The sequence below is a fragment of the Tamandua tetradactyla genome, chromosome 9 (assembly GCF_023851605.1).
Source record: "Tamandua tetradactyla isolate mTamTet1 chromosome 9, mTamTet1.pri, whole genome shotgun sequence".
NCBI classification, from domain to species: Eukaryota; Metazoa; Chordata; class Mammalia; order Pilosa; family Myrmecophagidae; genus Tamandua; species Tamandua tetradactyla.
The window spans coordinates 46,751,478-46,776,900 of record NC_135335.1 but is presented as its reverse complement, the minus strand read 5'-3'; the positions used below and the strand labels follow the sequence as shown (position 1 = coordinate 46,776,900).

At 38.9% G+C, this 25,423-nt stretch overlaps 2 pseudogenes; both read right to left on the bottom strand.

Annotated features, from left to right (window-relative positions):
- Positions 1-4,232: 4,232 nt before the first annotated feature.
- Positions 4,233-5,186, bottom strand: LOC143647083 (polyhomeotic-like protein 1 pseudogene; annotated as a pseudogene).
- Positions 5,187-5,493: 307 nt separating this feature from the next.
- LOC143645677 (polyhomeotic-like protein 1 pseudogene) lies at positions 5,494-23,164 on the bottom strand (annotated as a pseudogene).
- Positions 23,165-25,423: the final 2,259 nt, after the last annotated feature.

Sequence of the window (25,423 nt, the reverse complement as noted above, 5' to 3'; positions counted from 1 at the left end):
CAAGAGGAAAAGACATTATACTATATTTTTTATAAAAAAATTTTTATTAGTGAAGTTTAAAGTTTACAGAACAATCATGCATAAAATACAGGATTCTCATACAGCTCACCATTTGTATCAGTGTGGAAAATTTGTTATAATTGATGATAGCACTTTTTTGTAATTTTATTATTTTTCTGACATTAGTTACATTTGTTGCAATTGATAAACTCCTATTAAAGGAGTACTATTAATTATTGTCTGTAGTTAATATCTGATTGTTGCAAATTGAATCCAACAGCATATTAGAAGGATTATACAACATGACCAAGTGGGATTTATTCCGGGTATGCAAGGGTGGCTGAACACAAGAAAATCAATTAATGTAATACACTATATCTATCAACTAATCAAAGGGGAGAAAGCACATGATTATTGATGCAGAAAAATCATTTGATAAAATTCATCAACTTTTTTTTTGTATGCGGTATTGTGTGGGGTCACATTTCACTTTTTCCATGTGAGTATCTGGTTATTGCAGCACTATCTGTTGAAAATTATTTTGGGGGTGGGGGGGGAAGTGCATGGGACGGGAATCAAACCCAGGTCTACTGCAATGGCAGGCAAGAATTCTACCACTGAACTACGCTTGCATCCAACATCCTTTTTTTTCTTAACATTTTTTATTGTGAAATATAACATTTATACAAAACAGCAATACATTTTGAAGTATGTTGTAACAAGGAGCTATGGAACAGATTTCAAAGTTTTGGTATGGGTATAGCTTCACAATTGGAGGTTTTTCCTTCTAGTTGCTCCAAGACAATACAGCCTAAAATAAATATCAAATGATTCAGCAGTCATCTCATTTGCTCTGGCATCACTCCTCCTTCTCCTTTGATCCTTCTCCCAAACTTTAGGGGTATTTGGGCTATGCCAATTCTAACTTTTTCATATTGGAAAGGGGTGTCAACAATACGGGATAGGATGATGTTCTTGGAGAGGCTGGTCCCTCTGGAACTTCAGGACTTACCTGGCCTAGGAACCATCTGGAGGTTGTATGTTTCTAGAAAGTAATCTTAGGGCATGAAACGTTTGTAGAATCTCAGATAGAGCCCTAAGTGCTCTCTAGGGTTTCAGCAACCTTTCCTGATAAAAACACTTCAAAGGACAGGAACAGAAGGAGACTTTCTCAACATGATAAAGGGCATATATGAAAAACCCACAGCTAACATAGTCAATGGTGAAAGACCGAAATCTTTCCCTCTAAGATCTGGAACAAGACAATGATGTCCACGTTCACCACTGTTATTCTGCATTGTGCTGGAAGTTCTAGCTAGAACAATTAGGCAAGAAAAAGAAATAAAAGGCATCCAAACTGGGAAGGAAGAATGAAAACATTCACTGTTTGTAGATGAATGATTCTATATATAGAAAGTCCAAAAAAAATCTACAACAAAACTACCAAAGCTAATAAATGAGTTCAGCAAAGTGGCAGGATACAAAATTAAGATGCAAACATCAGTAGTGTTTCTATAAACTAGTAACAGGCAATCTCAGGTGGAAATCAAGAAAAAAATTCCATCTACAATAGCAACAAAAAATCTAGGAATACATTTAACCAAGGACATAAAGGACCTATAGAAAGAAAACTACAAAACATTGCTAAAAGAAATCAAAGGAGACCTAAATAAATGAAAGGACATACCATGTTCAGGGATTAGAAGACTAAATACAGTTAAGATGTCAATTCTACCCAAAATGATCTATGGATTCAATGCAATACCAATCAATATCCCAACAACATATATTACAAAATTTGAAAAAAAATTATATATTGAAAAAGGTGAAGCATCAAGAATACATAACAATTATGAACACATGCATATAACAAGAGTCTGCAAATGTATGAACAAATAACTGACAGAACTGAAAGGAGAAATATTCAGTTCTACAATAGTAGTTATAGTATTCAGTATCTAATGTTAATTATGGTAGAGCCACTAGACAGAACAGCTGGGAACACAGGACTTAACACTATAAACGAATGAGTTCTGAGACACAAATACAGAACAAAGAGCATAAAATACACATTCTCCTCAAATGCATATGGGACATTCTTCAGGATAGACTATATATTAGGGTACAAAGCACAAATAAATAAATTTTAAAAGACTAAAATTATACAAAGTATCACCTCTGAGCACAAAGGAAGGAAGCTAGAAACCAACGATGGGAGAAAACTGGAAAAGTCACAATTATGTGAAATTAAATACAGAGTCTTAAACAACCAAGAAGTCAAAGAAGATATTAAAATGTAAAATAGAAAATACTTTGAGAGGAATAAAAATGATAAATATAGCAAACTTATGGGAATCAGGGAAAATAGTGCTCAGAGACTAATTTATACATGTAAATGTCTTCATTTATTAATAACAAAAAGAATGATTTCAAATCAGTAAACTAACTTTACACCTTAAGGAACTAGAATAAGATTAAGATAAACACAAAACTAGCAGAAGTAAGCAATAATAAACATTGGATTGGAGATAAACAAAATAACCAAAAGCTGGTTCTTTGAAAAACTCAATAAACTTGATCAGTACTGAGCTAGAGTAGGCAAGAAAAAAAGGTAAGACTGAAATTGCCAAAATCAGAAATGAAAACGGGGACATTACTGCAGACTTTAGAGAAATAGAAAAGTATTATAAAAGAGTATTATGAACAATTATACTTCAATAAATTAGATAATCTAGTTAAAACAAACAAGTTACTAGAAACATGCCAATTACCAAAACTGACTCAAGAAGAAATAGAAAATTTGAACATAACTGTAACAAGAGATTGAATCAGTAATCAAAAACTTCCTAAGGAAAAAAAGTCCAGGAACAGATAGCTTTTCTGGTGAATTGTATTAAACTTCGAAATGAACTGACATGAATATTTTTCAAACCATTCCAAAAAATAGAAGATGAAAGAAATTTCCTAAATCATTTCATGAGGACATCATTACCATAATATTAAAAACTCCATAAGATAACTATACACCAGTAGTTATTTTGAATTTGTGTACAAAATCCTGAGTAATGTACTAGCAAACCAAATCCAACAGCATATTTACACGGTTATACAGCATGACCAAGTAGGATTTATTCCAACAATTCCAGAGTGGGTTCAATATACAGAAATCAAGCAAAAAAAAAAACTTAATAGAAAGCTACAGTGATTAAAGCAGTGTGGCAATGGTGAAACAACAAACAAACATAACTGGAACAAAATAAAGAGAAAAGACATATATCCACATGAATACAGTCAACAGTCAACTAATCTATGACAAAGAAGCAAAGGCAATTCAAGGGAAGAAGGATAAATCTTTCCACCAAATGGTGCTGGAACAACTGCACAACAAAATCTGGGAAAAAAGAATACAGAAATAGGCTTTACACATTTCACAAAAATTAACTTTAAATGAATCATAAACCTAAAATAAAATGCAAACATAAAATTTCTACAAGATAACACATAAGACAAAATTTAGGGAACATTGGATTCAGCAATTTTTTTTTTGAGGAAGAAAAAATTATATATTATATTGTATATTCTTCTCAGAAAACTGAGATCCTGGCTAGGCATTTCACTCCAGGATAAGGCTGAGCAGCCCTCACTGATAAAGGCCCAAGAAATACTGGGAAAGTGTTTTCATAGTGGAATTATCTGAACCCTTGCTAGAGTGCTCTTGACCCTGCTGGTGCTTGCCCTGTGTTTTGGTTTGTCAAAGCTGTCAGAATGCAATATATCATAAATGGAATGGCTTTTAAAAGGGAAATTTATTAAATTGCAAGTTTACCATTCTAAGGCCACAAATATATCCAAACTAAGGTATCCAGAGAAAGATATCTTGACTCAACAAAGGGTTGATGATGTTTAGGGTTTCTCTGTCAGCTGGGAAGGCATAAGGTGATACCTGCTTTCTCTCCTGGCTTCTCCATCAAACGGCTTCCATGAGGGTGTTTTCTTTCTGCATCTCCAAAGATCTCTGGCTGTGTAGGCTCTAAAGCTTTCTTCAAAATGGCTCCCCTTTAAAGGACTACAGTAAGCAACACCACCTTGAATGGGGAGACACATTTCTATGGAAACAACCTAAAAGAATAGGGTAGGCTACATCTCCATGGAAATAACTGAATCAATGACCCCACCCAATAATACTGAATCAGGACTAAAGAAGATGGTTTTTCTGGGGGTGAACTACAGTTTCAAACCAGGATACCATGTATCTTGGCACAGGCAATGTCAGAGGAGTTGCGACAGAGCCCACATTGGTGCATCTGAGCATAGCTGGTGTCTTGAAACTCATTTTCTTCTTTCTTGGCCTGACAAGTGGCTATAGCTCATGCTTTATCTCTCAGTTCAAGTCATTGAGCAGAACCTTTTGGAGCCATGGAACTGCGATGCAGGGGCATACTTCCCACAGTACTTACATACTTCAGGAAATTTGCCTTATCTAGCACAGTACATGGGCTGTCCCACCCCAAATGGCCACCTGACTGATTCTAACTCAGCTCTGGGGGAAGGAAGGCCAGTCTGTGGTGGCTTCTGAGACTCTTTCAGTAAGAGAACAACTCACCAGGAAATGTTCTGGTCCTTCTTGGATAACAAAGCCTTCAATATTGTAGGTGAGAATCTGGGGCTTCACAATGGCCTGTAGGGATTTTTGAGTCACACAATTGTCTGGACACCATGGCTAGTGAAGGAGGTGGTGCTGCTGGGGTAGGGGCCAAGGCCACCAGTTCACTGACCACTAGAACCACATTCTCTCCATGAATGCTCTTCTCCCTGGCCGCTAGGCTCTCTGCTACTGGAGATGCCTTGATAGAAAGGACTGAATCCAATGAGAAATCTTCTCTCTCCTCTTAAGACTCAGCCTTGCATTTTACAACCAATGCCTGGGGTTTGTCCAGCAGGTGCCCAGCAGAGACCTGGGTTATAACAGGTGAAGAAATAGTGCCTCCACCCTTTATTATATGTGCTGTTCCTTGCACAGTGGCAAGAGTCATTCCAGAGTCCAATGTTGGAGGGCATTCCTGCAGTGCACCAGGTGTGTGGGATGGAGGTGGCAAGGAGACCAAATAGGCCTGACCAGCTGGATGCAGTGTACGTGGCAACCCCTGAGAAGTAGGTACAGCAGTTACCAGCTGTGCCATCCCCATAGCCTTTGCCTGGGTTGTATCTGGCTGTCAGGTACAGACAACTTGCACAAGGATATGGAGTTGTGGTTGCTGGACAGCTAACATCTTAGCAGCCCCTAACTGTGGAGGCTTGATAGGTGCTACAGGTGGTTTGGACTGGATGGGGCTAGGTGGCTTGGGGGTAGGGTCAGTTGGGAGGGACAAAGGTGAAGACAAGCATAGATGGAACAACCAGGATGTGGGCTTGCTGCTGGGACTGGGAAGGTGGGACCTCTTGAGTAGGTGGGACCTGTGCTGGCTGAGAGGGAGTGAGGGTTATGGCTTACTACTACTGCTGGGCCAGCTGGAGTTGGGGAACTGTGTGAAGGTGCTGAGATCGACCTGGCTGGAACTGCTGCTGGTAGTGGATGGTAATCAGCTGCTGGATCACCGCCTGTTTCTGCTGAAGGAGTATCTGTTATTGTTGTTGAATCAGTGAATGGGGCTGGATCTGTGTGTAGGGAGCTTAGCATAAAGGTCTGGCTGGAAGCAGGTATAGCTGTCCATGTCAGGTTCATGCCTAGATTCTGACCACTTGCCTCTACTTTCACCTTGCTAACTGCTGCACTTTCTGCTTCTGTCCTGGCTGCCTTGCTCACAGTTACTGTTGGGTTGCAGGCAAGGGCTGCACCACTTCTGTGCCTTTTCTGGGACAACTCCCACCACCCATTCCTGAGGAAGGCAACAGACCCACTCCCCAAGTGCCTGAGCACCTACTCCTGGACCCATGGACCCTTGGATGCTATTCCCATTGTCTACATCAGCTTGACAAAGGTTGAGAGTCTGGCTTGTAGCCCTAGAGAAAGCCTTAGCCATAGCTATGGCCTGGCTAGAGGCCTGAGAAAGGCTAGAGGCAGGGGAGGCCCCAAGAGGAATGGCTTCATGAGTTGAGCCTTGCATTTGGGATCCTTGGGCTGAGGTCTGTTGGTTTCTTACTGCCAAGTTCTATACCTGATCTTCATCTGTGTGAACTCCAGGAGACTGTTCAGATGGTACCTTCTTCTAGACTGCAGCCACTGCCTGTTACACATCAGAATGAGCAGAATGAGTTGGGAGGCTAGAGGCACATTCTGGCTGATGGTCCAGTTTACTGTCAATAGGGCTCCCAGCTGTGGCTGTAGGAACACCCGGGCCTGTGGCTGCAGTGGGGAGATGGTGTTTCCTGTGTAAAGACTGGGTAAAGATGGTGTCACCAGAGGAGCTCACACTCTGGGATCAGCTAATGAGCTGGCCCAGTCAAAGGAAGAAACACGCACTTTAAAGTAGAAACAACAGATAAAACAACTAATTAATTTTCAAACAAATCAATTCAAAAATCAAATCAATGAGTTATGGGAAGATACGGTAAAAGAGATGAAGGACATAAAAAAGACAATGTGCGACCACAAAGAAGAACTTGAAAGCTTGAAAAAACAAATAGAAGAACTTCTGGGAATAAAAGACACAATAGAAAAGATAAAAAACTCAATGGCAACTTACAACAGCATATCTGAAGAGCCAGAAGAAAAGATTCATGAACTGAAATCCTACACACAAAAGAACAGATAGGGCAAAGAAAGGAAAAACATGAACAGAAATTAAATAACATGCAGTGCATGAATATATAAGTTATGGGCATTCCAGAAGGAGAAGAGAAGGGAAAAAGGACAGAGAGAATAATGGAGGAAATATCACTGAAAATTTCCCAACTCTTATAAGACATAAAATTATAGATCCAAGCAGCGCAGCATACCCCAAACAGAACAGATCCAAAAAAACTCACTTTAAGACACTTACTAATCAGACTGTCAAATGTCAAAGACAAAGAGAGAATTTTGAAAGCAGCAAGAGAAAACTAACCCATCAAATACAAGGGAAGCTCGATAAATTGTGCAAATTTCTTAGCAGAAACATGGAGGTAGAAAGGCATTGATGTGCTATATTTAGGATACTGAAGAGAAAAACTGCCAATCAAGAATTTTATATCCAGCAAAACTGTCCTTCAAAAAATGAGGGAAAGTATAAAATATTTTTAGATAAACAGACACCGAGAGAATTTATGAACAAGAGATCTTCTCTACAAGAAATACTAAAGGGAACACTACAGGTAGGTAGTAAAAGACAGGAAAAAGATGTCTGAACAAGTGTGTTCAAATGAAGACTATCAGTAAGGGTATAAGAGAAAAAAATAAGACATGACATGCTAGAATAATGTCATGATGCATGAAAAAATTTGGATGAATGCTGAGGACATTATGTTGAAGGAAATTAGCCAGAACCAAAAGGATAAATACTCTATGTTCTCACTAATATGAACTAACATTAATGAGAACACAGGTTATCAGGAGATAGAAAGAGGGTAGAGATTGGGCTTTTGATGCTGAAGGAGTACAGAATGTTGAACAGGACTGATTGTAAAGATCCAGAAATGGATAGCACAATACTATCTGATGGTAGCACAATACTCTAAGTACACTGAACAAAGATGAGTAAGAGTATGGTTGAAAGAGGAAGGCTAGGGGCATGTATGACACCAGAAGAATAGAAGATAAGGACCGGGACTGTATAACTTAGCAAAACTTAGAATGGACAATGATGCTGATCAAATGTACAAAGATAAGGTTTTCCATAAGGGAGAACAAATGAATATCAACATTGAAAGGTGTTGAAAATGGGTTGGTATATGGAGAAACTATAAATGCAAACTAGGGTCTATAGTTAATAGTTACATTGTAACATGCTTCAGTAAATGTTACAAAGGCATTATACCAAAGCCTTTTTTAATTTTTATTGATTTTGGAGTAATGAAAAATGTTCAAAAAGCAACAGTGATGAATGCACAACTACATGGTGGTGAATGCATAACAATGTGATTATACCAGGAATCACTGTTTACTTAGGGAGGATTGTATGGTGTGTGAAGAAAACTGTTTTAGAAATAAACAGAAAGATAAGAGTGGTGGAGAAAATGTGGAGAGAGAGATATGCACCTATTTACTGTTGGTAGGGAAGTAGAATGGTGCAGCAACTCTGGAGGGCAATGTGGTGATCTTAGGAGGCTACGTATAGGGTTGTCATATGATCCTGCAACTCCATTATTAGATACTTGGAAGACAGGAAAGCAGGGATATGAATGGAAATTTGTACACTGTTTACAGTGGCCATATTCCCAATTTGCAACAGATGGAGATAGCCAACTGGTGAATGGAAGGGCAGACTGTGGTATAAGAAAATGGAATACTGAATGGCTGCAAGAATGAATGAACTTGTGAGGCATGCAATTATGTGAATGCACCTTAAGGATAGTATGTTGAGTGAAATTAGCCAGAAATGAAAAGACAATATCAAAATGCTTCACTAATATGGACTAACTATAATGTGCAGGGTCTGAGAATTGAATTTGAGAGCATAGGTTGTCAGGGGCAGGTTTACTGTAAAGAGTCCTAGATTGTCACATTTATTCCTGAGTTATAACTGTCATTTCTAAATTCTGTGATGCTGAGCTCATTTGTATAACTTGGTCATTCCATGGAACTTTGGGTAACTGTGTGACACCTGACACTCAGAGTTAGAATTCTGCAGCTATGAAAGCCAACATTACTCCATAGAGCAATTGTTAAAGCTGAAAAACAGTTCAGACTTCAATTATAGATATGAATGAAGCTGATCTGTTTAAGACTAAGGTGAATCAGACTAAAGGGTAAAGGATGACATTGACTATTTTAACTCTTCAAATACTGTGTGAGACCAAGGGAAAAGATGTTTATTTGGTGCATAATTCATATTTTTTGTAGCACACTATCTAATTTAACTTGTATAGTCAGTTTATTCAAACAACATAATTACAGAGACCTTGAATAGGGAGTGAGATTTTGTTGATTTGTACAGGTTGGTGTAATGCCCCAATATATCCCAGAGCAATTTGGGCAGAGAATGGGGAAGTGTTTGCACAGTCCTCTTGAAGGACTTTTGAAAAATGTGGAAATATTAAACTTCCCCACCAGGGGAATTCCTGATATTCTTGCAAGCATTGGAAACTGCCAATTTAAAAGGCCAAGACCCTCTTTCTCCGCCGGCCCGCCGCGCGGCGCCTACGCCCCGCAGCAGCCGACCCGCCTGCCCTCCTTCTCCCCTCTCTTTCTCCGCCGGCCCGCCGCGCGGCACCCACGCCCCGCAGCAGCCGACCCGCCCGCCCTCCTTCTCCCCTCTCTTTCTCCGCCGGCCCGCCGCGCGGCGCCCACGCCCCGCAGCAGCCGACCCGCCCGCCCTCCTTCTCCCCCCTCCTCCCCCTCCTGCTCCGGCCGCTCTCCAACCACCACGGTGCCCTCTTCCCCCGCCTTCACAGGCTCCTCCACCACCAGCCTCTACAGCCTTGCCGCCCTCACCTTTCCTCCTCCAGAACAGCTACTGGGGGAGTGGAGATTAATACAGAGCAGCTCCCGGAGCCAAGAGGGAGATCAAATGGACGGCGTACCCCATCCTGGAACGGCTGACTATCTGGGAGAACCAGCTCCGGTGAGATCACCAAGGGGCACGGGCTTTCCTGGGTGGGACGGCAAGCGACCGGAGTCCCTCCCTTCCACCTTCCAAGGCCAGCTGGTAGAATTGGACAGGCGGTCCCCTTAGGCCGAGGCGGCTGGTGCCCCCACCACACGAGGCCCCCCGGAACAACTGAGATAGTTGGGTCGGAAATCCCCAGACTGCGGAGAACAGTGACCGGGGGATCACTTCCAAACACGTGACTCCCCCGTCGGCTGGGAATAGTGCACTCTCCCGGGCTGCGACAGCTGGGGCCCTCCCGCCACGCTTGGAGCCCCGGGCCGACTAGCTAATTCGGCTGGACGCTCTCCCGTGCTGCGGCGGCCGGCGACCCTCCCCGCATTCGGAACCCCAGGCCGGCTGGCATTCTTCCAAGACACTTCGGCTGCCGAACCTCCCCTACGGCGAGAATTTTCCAGAGTTAAAGGACCCACAGCAACTTTCACTGGTGGAACCCGTAGACAAACGTGTGCCACGAGTGCCACCTACTGGGCAGGATAAGAAAAACAGAACCCAGAGATTGCACAGAAAAATCTTTCAACCTGTGGGGTCGAACACCCAGGGAAATCTGACTAAATGCCCAGACGCCAGCAGAAGATAACGGATCACGCTCAGAAAATTGAACATATGGCTCATTCAAACGAAGAAACCAATAGTTCAAATGAGATACAGGAGCTGAAACAACTAATGCTGAATATACGAACAGAAATGGAAAACCTCTTCAAAAACGAAATCGATAAATTGAGGGAGGACATGAAGAAGACATGGACTGAACATAAAGAAGAAATAGAAAAACTGAAAAAACAAATCACAGAACTTGTGGAAGTGAAAGATAAAGTAGAAAAGATGGAAAAAACAATGGATACCTACAACGACAGATTTAAAGAAACAGAAGATAGAATTAGTGATTTGGAGGATGAAACATCTGAATTCCAAAAAGAAACAGAAACTATCCGGAAAAGAATGGAAAAATTTGAACAAGGTATCAGGGAACTCAAGGACAATGTGAACCGTACAAATATACGTGTAGTGGGTATCCCAGAAGGAGAAGAGAAGGGAAAAGGAGGAGAAAAACTAATGGAAGAAATTATCACTGAAAATTTCCCAACTCTTATGAAAGACCTAAAATTACAGATCCAAGAAGTGCAGCACACCCCAAAGAGATTAGACACAAATAGGCGTTCCCCAAGACACTTACTAGTTAGAATGTCAGAGGTCAAAGAGAAAGAGAGGATCTTGAAAGCAGCGAGAGAAAAACAATCCGTCACATACAAGGGAAACCCAATAAGACTATGTGTAGATTTCTCAGCAGAAACCATGGAAGCTAGAAGACAGTGGGATGATATATTTAAGTTACTAAAAGAGAAAAACTGCCAGCCAAGACTCCTATATCCAGCAAAATTGTCCTTCAAAAATGAGGGAGAAATTAAAACATTCTCAGACAAAAAGTCACTAAGAGAATTTGTGACCAAGAGACCAGCTCTGCAAGAAATACTAAAGGAAGCACTAGAGTCAGATACAAAAAGACAGAAGAGAGAGACATGGAGAAAAGTGTAGAAAGAAGGAAAGTCAGATATGATATATATAATACAAAAGGCAAAATGGTAGAGGAAAATATTATCCAAACAGTAATAACTCTAAATGTCAATGGACTGAATTCCCCAATTAAAAGACATAGACTGGCAGAATGGATTAAAAAACAGGATCCTTCTATATGCTGTCTACAGGAAACACATCTTAGACCCAAAGATAAATATAGGTTGAAAGTGAAAGGTTGGGAAAAGATATTTCATGCAAATAACAACCAGAAAAGAGCAGGAGTGGCTATACTAATATCCAACAAGTTAGACTTCAAATGTAAAACAGTTAAAAAGAGACAAAGAAGGACACTATATACTATTAAAAGGAACAATTAAGCAAGAAGACATAACAATCATAAATATTTACGCACCGAACCAGAATGCCCCAAAATACGTGAGGAATACACTGCAAACACTGAAAAGGGAAATAGACACATATACCATAATAGTTGGAGACTTCAATTCACCACTCTCATCAATGGACAGAACATCTACACAGAGGATCAATAAAGAAATAGAGAACCTGAATATTACTATAAATGAGCTTGACTTAACAGACATTTATAGGACATTACATCCCACAACAGCAGGATACACCTTTTTTTCAAGTGCTCATGGATCATTCTCAAAGATAGACCATATGCTGGGTCACAAAGCAAGTCTTAACAAATTTAAAAATATTGAAATCATACACAACACTTTCTCGGATCATAAAGGAATGAAGTTGGAAATCAATAATAGGCGGAGGGCCAGAAAATTCATAAATACATGGAGGCTCAACAACACACTCTTAAACAACAAGTGGGTCAAAGAAGAAATTGCAAGAGAAATTAGTAAATACCTAGAGGCAAATGAAAATGAAGACACAACATATCAAAACTTATGGGACGCAGCAAAGGCAGTGCTAAGAGGGAAATTTATTGCCCTAAATGCCTTTATCAGAAAAGAAGAAAAGGCAAAAATGCAGGAATTAACTGTCCACTTGGAAGAACTGGAGAAAGAACAGCAAACTAATCCCAAAGCAAGCAAAAGGAAAGAAATAACAAAGATTTGAGCAGAAATAAATGAAATTGAAAACATGAAAACAATAGAGAAAATCAATAAGACCAGAAGTTGGTTCTATGAGAAAATCAACAAGATTGATGGGCCCTTAGCAAGATTGACAAAAAGAAGAAGAGAGAGGATGCAAATAAATAAGATTAGAAATGAAAGAGGAGACATAACTACTGACCTCACAGAAATAAAGGAGGTAATAACAGGATACTATAAACAACTTTACGCTAATAAATACAACAATTTAGAAGAAATGGACAGGTTCCTGGAAAGACATGAACAACCAACTTTGACTCAAGAAGAAATAGACGACCTCAACAAACCAATCACAAGTAAAGAGATTGAATTAGTTATTCAAAAGCTCCCTAAAAAGAAAAGTCCAGGACCAGATGGCTTCAGATGTGAATTCTATCAAACATTCCAGAAAGAATTAGTACCTACTCTCCTCAAACTGTTCAACATAATCGAAGTGGAGGGAAAACTACCTAATTCATTCTATGAAGCCAACATCACCCTCATACCAAAACCAGGCAAAGATATTACAAAAAAAGAAAACTACAGACCAATCTCTCTAATGAATACAGATGCAAAAATTCTCAATAAAATTCTAGCAAATCGTATCCAACAACACATTAAAAGAATTATACATCATGACCAAGTAGGATTCATCCCAGGTATGCAAGGATGGTTCAACATAAGAAAATCAATTAATGTAATACACCATATCAACAAATCAAAGCAGAAAAATCACATGATCATCTCAATTGATGCAGAGAAGGCATTTGACAAGATTCAACATCCTTTCCTGCTGAAAACACTTCAAAAGATAGGAATACAAGGGAACTTCCTTAAAATGATAGAGGGAATATATGAAAAACCCACAGTTAATATCATCCTCAATGGGGAAAAATTGAAAACTTTCCCCCTAAGATCAGGAACAAGACAAGGATGTCCATTATCACCACTATTATTCAACATTGTGTTGGAAGTTCTAGCCAGAGCAATTAGGCAAGAAAAAGAAATACAAGGCATCAAAATTGGAAAGGAAGAAGTAAAACTATCACTGTTTGCAGACGATATGATACTATATGTAGAAAACCCAGAAAAATCCACAACAAAATTACTAGAGCTAATAAATGAGTACAGCAAAGTAGCAGGCTACAAGATCAACATTCAAAAATCTGTACCTTTTCTATACACTAGTAATGAACAAGCTGAGGCGGAAATCAAGAAACGAATCCCATTTACAATCGCAACTAAAAGAATAAAATACCTAGGAATAAATTTAACCAAAGAGACAAAAAACCTATATAAAGAAAACTACAAAAAACTGTTAAAAGAAATCACAGAAGACCTAAATAGATGGAAGGGCATACCGTGTTCATGGATTGGAAGACTAAATATAGTTAAGATGTCAATCCTACCTAAATTGATTTACAGATTCAATGCAATTCCAATCAAAATCCCAACAACTTATTTTTCAGAAATAGAAAAACCAATAAGCAAATTTATCTGGAAGGGCAGGGTGCCCCGAATTGCTAAAAGCATCTTGAGGAAAAAAAACGAAGCTGGAGGTCTCGCGCTGCCTGACTTTAAGGCATATTATGAAGCCACAGTGGTCAAAACAGCATGGTATTGGCATAAAGACAGATATATCGACCAATGGAATCGAATAGAGTGCTCAGATATAGACCCTCTGATCTATGGACATTTGATCTTTGATAAGGCAGTCAAGCCAACTCACCTGGGACAGAACAGTCTCTTCAATAAATGGTGCCTAGAAAACTGGATATCCATATGCAAAAGAATGAAAGAAGACCCATCTCTCACACCCTATACAAAAGTTAACTCAAAATGGATCAAAGAGCTAAACATTAGGTCTAAGACCATAAAACAGTTAGAGGAAAATGTTGGGAGATATCTTATGGATCTTACAACTGGAGGTGGTTTTATGGACCTTAAACCTAAAGCAAGAACACTGAAGAAGGAAATAAATAAATGGGAGCTCCTCAAAATTAAACACTTTTGTGCATCAAAGAACTTCATCAAGAAAGTAGAAAGACAGCCTACACAATGGGAGACAATATTTGGAAACGACATATCGGATAAAGGTCTAGTATCCAGAATTTATAAAGAGATTGTTCAACTCAACAACAAAAAGATAGCCAACCCAATTACAAAATGGGAAAAAGACTTAAACAGACACCTACCAGAAGAAGAAATACGGATGGCCAAGAGGCACATGAAGAGATGCTCAATGTCCCTGGCCATTAGAGAAATGCAAATCAAAACCACAATGAGATATCATCTCACACCCACCAGAATGGCCATTATCAACAAAACAGAAAATGACAAGTGCTGGAGAGGATGCGGAGAAAGAGGCACACTTATCCACTGTTGGTGGGAATGTCAAAGGGTGCAACCACTGTGGAAGGCAGTTTGGCGGTTCCTCAAAAAGCTGAATATAGAATTGCCATACGACCCAGCAATACCATTGCTAGGTATCTACTCAAAGGACTTAAGGGCAAAGACACAAACGGACATTTGCACACCAATGTTTATAGCAGCGTTATTTACAATTGCAAAGAGATGGAAACAGCCAAAATCTCCATCAACAGAAGAGTGGCTAAACAAAGTGTGGTATATACATACGAGGGAATATTATGCAGCTTTAAGACAAGATAAACTTATGAAGCATGTAATAACATGGATGGACCTAGAGAATATTATGCTGAGTGAATCCAGCCAAAAACTAAAGGACAAATACTGTATGGTCCCACTGATGTGAACGGACATTCCAGAATAAACTTGAAATATGTCATTGGTAACAGAGTTCAGCAGGAGTTAGAAACAGGGTAAGACAATGGGTAGTTGAAGCTGAAGGGATACAGACTGTGCAACAGGACTAGATACAAAAACTCAAAAATGGACAGCACAATAATACCTAATTGTAAAGTAATCATGTTAAAATACTGAATGAAGCTGCATCTGAGCTATAGGGTTTTTTTTGTTTTTGTTTGCTTGTTGGTTTGTTTGTTGTTGTTGTTTTTTACTATTATTACTACTTTTATTTCTTTTCTTTATATTAACATTTTATATCTTTTTCTGTTGTGTTGCTAGTTCCTCTAAACCGATGCAAATGTACTAAGAAACAATGATCATGCATCTATGTGATGATGTTAAGAATTACTGAGTGCATATGTAGAATGGTATGATTTCTAAATGTTGTGTTAATTTCTTTTTTTTTTCTTTCCGTTAATAAAAAAATAAAAAAAATTAAAAAAAAATAAATAAAAAAATAAAAAAATAAAAAAAAAAAAGGCCAAGACCTTGATCTTGGGTCTTACCCTTATGAACCTTATTCCTGCAAATGAGAAGCTAAGCCTACTTATGATTATGCCTAAGAGTCACCCCCAGAGAACCCATTCTATTGCTCAGATGTGGCCTCTCTTTTGAAACCACCTCTATAGGTAAAATCACTACTGTCCCCGCTATGCGAGACACAACTTGCAGGTGTGTAAATTTCCCAACAATATGGGATATGACTCACAGGGATGCACCTGGCCCTGGCATCATGGGACTGAGAGAGGATTCTTGAACCAAAGGTGGAAGAGAAATGAAACAAAATAAAGTTTCAGTGGCTGAGAGATTTCAAATAGAATCAAGAGGTCATTCTGGAGGTAAATTTTCATACATTATATAGATATCTTTTTCAGGTTTTGCTGTATTGGAGAAGTTAAAGGGAAACTGTTGAACTGTAATCTAGCAGCCTTGATTCTTGAAGATGGCAGCATAACTATACAATTTTTATGGAGTGAAAGTGTGACTGTGAAAAACTTAAGACTGACCACCCCTTCATCCAGTGTATGGACAGATAAGTAAGAAAATAAAGACAAAAAATAAATAAATAATAAGGGGGTGATGGGAGTATGGGAACTTCTGCATGTTATTTTTTATTTTTATTTTTATTGATCTTGGAGTAATGAAAAATGTTCAAAAATTGACTGTGATGAATGCATAACTACATGATAATACTGTGAACTATTTGTACACTTTGGATGATTATATACTACATGAATACATCTCAATAAAAATGCATTAAAAAACGAACAAACAAAAAGTGAACAATAAGAAAACTACTCAATTAAAAATGGACGAAAGAAAAACTGGGTAGACTGAAAGGATTCTTGTACCAACAAATAGTACCTGACATTCTAGGGAGTCACCTCTAGTTTATGGGAATTGAGTCCTTGACTATTTTTAGTGTCTACTGAGACCCACTGCAGCCAAATATAAAGTTCCTCCTTAGCCCCCAGGAAACAGTAAATTTAGAAGACAAAGGAATTCCTAGGAGTACTGTCCTAGTCTTCTTTCAGGTGGGGCAAGCACCCATACCTCCAGAGCATAGGTTTATACATCTCCTGGGGAGGAACATATTGGGAATGTCTTGCAACTACTCTGCTTGTTAACAAGAAATTGGGCTGGCAGAGAGGAAGGGCTTCTTGAGATGTCCTGGAATTCTCCCAAGCAAGGCCTGGGAAATCATCCCAGAAGCGTAGGTCCACTGTATGGGGTTTGAATTCCCTATTCCTTGAGAGTGTTGTTGTGGAATTCTTCCAGGCAAAGCCTGGGAAACTCCTGGAAGTGTAGATCCAGACATCTTTCAGGAAAAGTATCCTGGGGATGCTCAGTGACTCTACTCCCTGTGTTTCCAAGAGATTGGACCAGTGGAGAGGGGAATGCCTAGTATTGATGTGTACTGGCACACACTCACATTGGTGCTAGCGAGGCTCATCTGTATCCTTTTCCACTGAAAATGGGAAATGCCAACAGTTAATAAAATATATGGCAGATGGGGAGGCATGGTCCTCCAATGGGACTCTCAATTACAAAACTATCCTGGTAGGTTTTTCAACTGGGAGGAGAAGAGATGCAAACTTGAACTTGATCTATTGTATGACTTGTGTAGTTGGGCTGAAGCCTAAGATAGCAAGAAACCCAAGCAGGGGAAGGGATACAGGTTATATAGGATGGTTGGCAGGAAGTAGGAAAAGGGAGGTGGTGGATTTTCATTGTCTAGCTCGGGTGTGGGAAATTGGCAGGTTCTCACAGGTTGGTTTAGAAGTGGGTGCTAAGTGAGGAGTCGGCAGCTCTTCACTGGTGAGGTTTAAAATTTATACACTGCCATAGTCATGCAGGGTTGTAACAGCAAAGGGCAGATACTGGGTAAGGGGAGTTTTCGCAAGATTACAGCTGCCAGAGTTCCAACTGATGGAGGGTGGATGTTGAAGAAAGGGAGCTATTGCAAGATTACAGCTGCTGGAGGGCAGAAGGAATCATGAGACTGTTTGAATCGGCTGGGGTGGGCTTGGTGGGTTCCTAGAAATTCTGGGTGGGGAAGTTTCTTGGAATATTTGCTAGGGGTTGGTCACATCATGGGGGAAGGGGTTTTATCTCCATTAAAATAATGCAAACTATCGTTCTTCTCCTAATGAAAGGTTAGCCATAAGTATTATAGTAATTAAAAGATTTTCTATCCTGTCAAACTAAATTTACATAAGTGAAATGTTATTCATATATTTAGAGATTGTATAAAATTCCTGAAAACTTACACTGTCCATGTTATATTCTAATACTGGTCTGCATGATGTTAAATGTTGTTAGTATTCTTAGGAAACAAAAACAACAAAATTTACTTGTCAGTTATACTACTTTGCTATAAAGATTCCAAAATTTAAATTTTCTGTACTACTTTTCTGTACTACTTAACTTAACCTGTCTAGTATTTGCAAAACCCCTGAAGAGATTAAAGGAAAACACAGAACTATTAAATTTCCACACCTGGGGAATTCTTTCCAGTCTTTCAAGCAATAGGGACCCCCAGTTTAATAAGCCAAGCCCTCAATCTTGAGGTTTGCCCTTATGAAAATTATTTCTGTAATAGCAAAACTAAGCCTACTTATGGTTAATGCCTAAGAGTCACCCCCCAGAGAACTTCTTTTGTTGCTCAAATATGGTATCTCTCTCTCTCTCTCTCTAAGCCAAATTCTACAAATTAATTGGGAAATTTAACCGAAGAGGTTCATGATTTATAACCTGAAAACCACAAAACATTGCTGAAATATATTAAAGGAGGGGGCCTGGGGTAAACCTTTTAAGAAGCTAACCTTAATGAAAATTTATTTAATACCATTCCTGGTTCAAGAGAAATTGTTAAACATTTCATTAAAATCAGTTTAAACATGCTGATTGAAAATGAGATAAGCAACACAGTACAATCAAAAAAAGTTTTTAAGTTCATTTACAATAAATTCAAGAAGTGAATATTAAATACATTATTTTTATATATATGTAAATTTGCTTTTTTTGGGGGGGGGGGGGGTGAGCATGGTCCAGGAATTGAACCTGGGTCTCCTGCATGGCAGGTAAAACTTCTACTGAGCTACCCTTGCACCACCTATATATATAATTTTAAACTTAAAATACTGTTTTGTTTTAAATGACACCTATGACCCAAGTTTAAATACTTTTCACTACCTTAATGTTCCAGGAATTGTTGCCCATTTAAAAATTAATAAAAACATGTAAACAGGGACAATCATGTTCCCTTTCTCCTCAGGATTCAATATGACAAATCCAGCAGCAGACTGTGCCCAACTCACCCATCTAACATTTTGTATATTTATGTCACAACTGTATATGCTTTCCCACTCTCTCTAAATCTATCAGAATATTAAACAAAAGCTATCCTGAGTTGGTAAAAGATACTGTCGCATGCCTTGATTGGAAACTTGCATTAAGTTTTGCTAAAGTTTCCTTGAGAAAATAAAGAATAAACCACATAGGAGCAGAGGAGAAAATGAAAGGCTCTATGCTCACTGTTCAAGGACAATCATCTGGGAGAACACACGGCAGAACCCCCTCCTCAGGAGAGGCACGAACAAGAAGCTTTCTACTCACTGAGGTCACCCAAGTTGTCCCACCGTTGCAGGTGCCCCCGCATCTGTCATGTCTGGGGGAAGCACTGGTCCTCTAGTACATGTGGCCATAGTCTGTGAGGCCCAATAGGGAGGTCTCTGCTGCTATGTCTGAGGCTCAGTTGGGTCAAAAAACCCAGGTGGACCCCTGGCTTCTAGGTGCAGAATAGGAAGGCTGACACTCACAATTTAGCTGTGGATGTGTGCCCCCTCCAGGCAGCAATCTCTGAAATTAAGTATTCTTACTATCTAGTGCCATAAATTTGCAAATTAAAGGAAATGGATCTAACAACTGTTCTATTGAGGATGTAAGGTGATAGGAAGCAAACTACAAGGTCACAGTGCAAAAGTCAATTGACCCTTCATCAATAAACATTAGGGCCTGTCTTTAGTGATCACAAGACTCTAAAGTTGAAAAACTAGATAAATAGGTACAAATGAATGTTAGTCCCAAGGTTTTTACAATCACAGGGGCACAAGATAAAGGCTATACAATTATCAGAGCTCAAGGCAGCTGGGTTACAATTTATAGATTTCAGGTATTTCCCTCTGTCTAATCCCATATACCAGAATGCAAAAAGAAATATCTATATAATATTCAGCAATCAAAATCATCTGTTAAATCTTCATTTATCGGTTACACAAGTGGGAAGGGAAAATGTGCTGACCTAAGTAACTCTGATATAAGTAAAATCTGTAAGACTGTGGACAAATGGAACTGTGTATAAGCACGAGACTTTGATAAAAGGTCTTGCCCACAGAGGTACTGGTTAACAATTCTGAAACTACTGTACATGCATACTGGAAGTGAACAATCAATTCATACACGGGAGAAGGTTGGAGACAGGTTTCTCACTATTGGAATGGGAGATTATTTACATAAATGACGGGAGGAAACTTGATTCATTTGGTGATAGATTAGATTTTGAGACATGGTATGAGTTCACAATTAGCTTAATACAGATTGTTCCATAGAGAAATATTTATAGTAGCTAGGTGTATATACACAGCTTAGTAAAGCCACATGAATTTCCAGACACTGCCAGCTGAGAAGGTGGAGATGCAAAGACAGCCATGTTAAGCTCCCAGATCTAGGTTAATTACATTCTCCAATAAAAAGAGCCAGCTGTCCCTCCAGAAAAGGCTGATTCTAGTTCTGGAGAGGAAATATAAAAAGGCAGTCCTGGAGAATCTTCTAGTGCCCAAAAGTAAGGAATTAAGAAGGAATAACAACAAAATAATTCTCTTTTTTCTCACTCTCTCTGTCTCAGATATATGTAAAACAGAAGCCAACTGAAAGAGTTCCCAATGGCCAAAGCTGGAACAATTTGAGGAACAAAATAAATCACATAAAATTGCATTATAATCCAAAGTACAAATGAATCTGTGAAGCCCAGGGTGACATAAATGGTTAAATTGGTGAATAAATGGAAAAGAATAGAATTATCCCATCCAAAAAAAAAATAGAATTTGTTAATATAAATACTTATGCATCATGGAGGGGAAACATAATCCCCCACTTCTTATGGGTGGGCTGTGTATAGTAACTTCCTTCCCAAAAGTACATTGTTTGGACAGGGGGAAAAGAACTGCTTTACAGTGGAGAAACCTGACATACAACACCTCAACCAGGTGCTGAATAAGTAAACAACAACAATAATAAGTCAATATAAGAGTATGTACCCTTGAAAAGGAATGATGAGGAAGGCACTTTACCACGGTGGTCTTCCTCCCCAAAAAAACACTGCAGCTTAATCATTAGAAAAATATCAGCTTGTTCTAGTTTGCTAGCTACCAGAAAGCAATATATCAGAAATGGAATGGCTTTTTAAAAGGGGAATTTAATAAGTTGCAAGTTTACAGTTCTAAGGCCAAGAAAATGTCCTAATTAAAGCAAGTTTATAGAAATGTTCAATCTAAGATATCCAGGGAAAGATACCTTGGCTCAAGAAGGCCAATGAAGTTCAGGGTCTCTCTCTCAAGTGAGAAGGCACATGGTGAACAGGGTCAGGGTTTCTCTCTCATCTGGAAAGGCATGTGGCAAACACGGCATTATGTGCTAGCTTTCTCTCTGGCTTCTCTTCAGGAAGCTCCCCGGGAGGTGTTTTCCTTCTTCATTTCCAAAGGTCGCTGGCTGATGGACTCTGCTTCTTATGGCTATGTTGTTCTTCTCTGCTCTTTCTGAATCTCTCTCATTCTCTGAAATGTTTCCTCTTTTATAGGACTTCAGAAACTAATCAAGACCCACCCAAATGGGTGAAGACACGCCTCCAGCTAATCCAGTTTAACAACCACTCTTGACTAAATCACATCTCCAGGAAAATGATCTAATTACAGTTTCAAACATATAATACTGAATAGGGATTAGAAGAAACAGCTGCCTTTACAAAATGGGATTAGGATTAAAACATGGCTTTTCTAGGGTACATACATCCTTTCAAACTGGCACACAGCTAAATTTTAATGGGAGCACATTCCACAAAATCACTGACAATACTTCTGAATATTCTCAAGGTCATTAAAAACAAAGAACATCTAAGAAAATCTCACAGCCAAGTATAGCCTACACAGGCAGACATGGGGAATAAATGCAATATGGTATACTGGGATGGGATGTGGAAAAGAAGCTAAGGAAACCTGGAGAAACAATGGACTGTAGATAATAATAGTATATGCACATTGACTAATTAACTGAAACAAATGTACCATGCTGATATAGAATGATAAGAGTAGAAATGGGAACTTGTCTAACATGATAAGCCTCTGCACTATCTTCTTATTTTTCTGTAAACCTGAAAATATTCTACAATGAAAATATATTATAACACATCATTATATTTGTCCTAACATATACCTTTTGTTTAATCATTTCTACTTTAAATTACTACTAATTCTTTCTGTTAATTAGTCCTATTATTTTTTAAATAGTATTTATGACAGAAAATAATCAATCTGATAATAAATCATATCAAATAAGTCTATAACACATATTTTGTATTTGAATATCGATGTATATGTGTATAACTATTTATTATACATTACACTATGATTGGGGTTTGTTGATGTTGTTCTGGTTTAGCTGGGACCTGTGGTCACTCTCTAAAAAATGGATATCATAAGCCAGGGACAAGATTCAGATATCATGGAACATATTAGATAGATCAGTGTAGAATATAATGATCGTTGGAACAAAACAAAACAGTCCAAGTACATAACAGCAAGGAGAGAGGAGGGAGACAGAGAGCTACTACTCACTTGGGAGCTTATCATTGTTGCTTAGGTAGCCAGGGTGAGAGGGAGAAAGGAGGGGGGAGGGTGGGGGAGAGTTTGATATTTAAAATACTTAGGATTGTAAGTATCCTTTTTCCATTTTGTCTTTCTCAGCTGTCTGTGCTGCTTTTCGCTACAGTCCCACATGTTAGAAAGAATGCCATACTTGAAAGAGAATATATGCTCATCTGATTCTAGAGAATAAAAGAATTTATTCACGATCATGCAAGAATGGGTGTCCAACTGAAAAATGGTGGTCGGCGTGCTGAGCAACTGAATGCAGTGATATTTATTTTCTAACCTTAACCTGTCAGTCCCTCCCCTGTTTCTCCACTGACTGGATACTCCAGAAGTTACAGCCTATTCATATCGTGTAACTAATTCAAATTTCCCATGGAAGGTTCCAGCTTTTGATTATGCTTTATATTTCAATGACCCTGGCTGTTACTTACTCAAACTTGTTTTACCTATTTTGTGCCAATTCTAGGCTTACATCACTGGTGCTCTCCTTTCCTGAGTGCAAGACTGGTTTGTGTTGTTCTGCAGCCCTTTCCTGCACCATCTTGTGTGAAAGCTAAACTTAATTTTCTTACAAATCCCCCCCTCTTTCTTTCTGAACTGTTTTCAGTTCTCACATTTTAGTCTTTCTTCAAACTTCATAAGAGCCTTTTCATACTTCTCATCATAGGGATCTTCCTTTTTAAGGGAGTACAAAGTGTTTTGCTTGTACTGAATAGGCATTTGCTTGGTTAAGGCAGCCACAATGAGTCTCTGAACTAACCCTCAGGCACATGGGATAATGCAGCACCAGCACCCAAGTGCTGTGTGTACCCTAGCAACGAGGATTAAAGAAGTTAGCATGGACAGGGCTACCACTTTCCATTTCCTAGACCAGTTTTTTAATCTTCCCATGAGGGGACCATCAATGCTTGAATTATTTTGCCAATTCCTCAGGTAAGGCCGTTGAGTCTTGTAAAGCTTTGGTGATAGTTCCACTTGGGGCTGTAGTGTTGGGGATAAATGTATAACAACTACCCCTGACCATAATACAAATGCCTCCCTTTTCAGCTAATATCATGTCTAGTTAGGGCCATCCTATTCTCCCATGTCATCCAACCATTCTGCTATTTCCTTAAATCTTTGCTGATTAATCCATGCCATATTTTTGTTGATGGTGATCCACCAGAATAAGGATGACTCAAATCCTGCAGCTACTTGATACTTAGCCTTAACTCATCCAGGATTCCCCTTGGCATCCCTATCATTAAAGGAACCAAGTAAGCTTCTTTTCTTTCTTTAACCTTGGGTTAGAACTTCCTTTTCCCTTTTAAATGCCAGGGTGAATGGGATGGTCAGTTGGACCACAGCACAGGTCCCTCTCCACTTCTTAGGTAAAACTGGTTTGTACTGGGAGAAAATTTCCACAATACCACCAAAGCCTTGCTTGGGGTATGGTTAAATTGGAGAAATTGCCAATAGTATCCTTAGTCACATCCCACGCTGAGGTACACGAGGCCATGGTCCTAGGTCCTGGAGCCCCCTTCCCATCTAGAGAGACAGGTAGAGTGGTTTTCTGGGCCTAGGTGAGAAACTAGTGTGGCCTTGATTTTTCCATCCCTGACTGGAGGGAAAAGAGAGGATAATGTACTACAATTTTCACCAGGAGTAGTATGCTGAAAAAGGAACATTCTCTAACTTATTCCATGAGGTTAGCTTTACTCTCATACCAAAGTCAGATAAAGGAAGCATAGGAAAACTCTTGAGACCAATTCTGCTTATGAATACAAATGCAAAAGTCTTCAACAAAATACTGGCAAACCAAATTCAGCAGCATATTAAAAAGATTATCCATCATGACAAAAGAGGATATATCCCAGGAATGTACTGGTGCAACATAAGAAAATCAATCAATGTAATACACTACATTAATGGAATGATGGAGAAAATAAAAAAACAACATCATCTCAACTGATACGGAAAAGGATTTGGGAAAAAATTAAGACCTTTTCATGTTAAAGACACACAAAAACTAAGAATACAAAGGAATTTGCAACATGTTTAAAGGTAGTTCTGATAAACCAATAGATAATACCTTACTCAATGTAAAAGACAGTATTTTCCTGCTAATATTAGGTATAAGACAAGAAAGCCTGCTTTTACTTCTAATTTTCAAATGCGTGCAAGAAGTTTGAGCCCAAGAAATTGGGACAAAAGACATCTGAATTTAAAAGGAACAAGCAAAACTCTATTTACTTATCATATAATCCCACATATAGAAAATCTCAAAGAATCCTAAAGCAAACTTTTAATCATAAAAAATTTGGGAGATATATTACAAATATACAGTTGAGTTTTATCACCTTTTTTTTTTTTGCAAATGCTCTTCTAAGAAACCACTCATTTCAGTGAATTACTGACAGCATTTTTGTAAATAGGAGATGATAGGCAGGTTAAAATACTCTTCTTTGATGACAGCCATATAGAATTTGAAGCTTATTTATTTTTTTTTTTTTACAAACAAACAAGCAAACAAAAAACTATATTTCAGGTGCAGCTTCATTCAGTGTTCCAACCTAGTTACATTACACTTAGGTATTATTGTGCTGTCCATTTTTGAGTTTTTGTATCTAGTCCTGTTGCACAGTCTGTATCCCTTCAGCTCCAATTACCCATTATCTTACCCTGTTTCTAACTCCTGCTGGTCTCTGTTACCAATGATATATTCCAAGCTGATTCTCGAATGTCGGTTCACATCAGTGGGACCTTACAGTATTTGTCCTTTAGTTTTGGGCTAGACTCACTCAGCATAATGTTCTCTAGG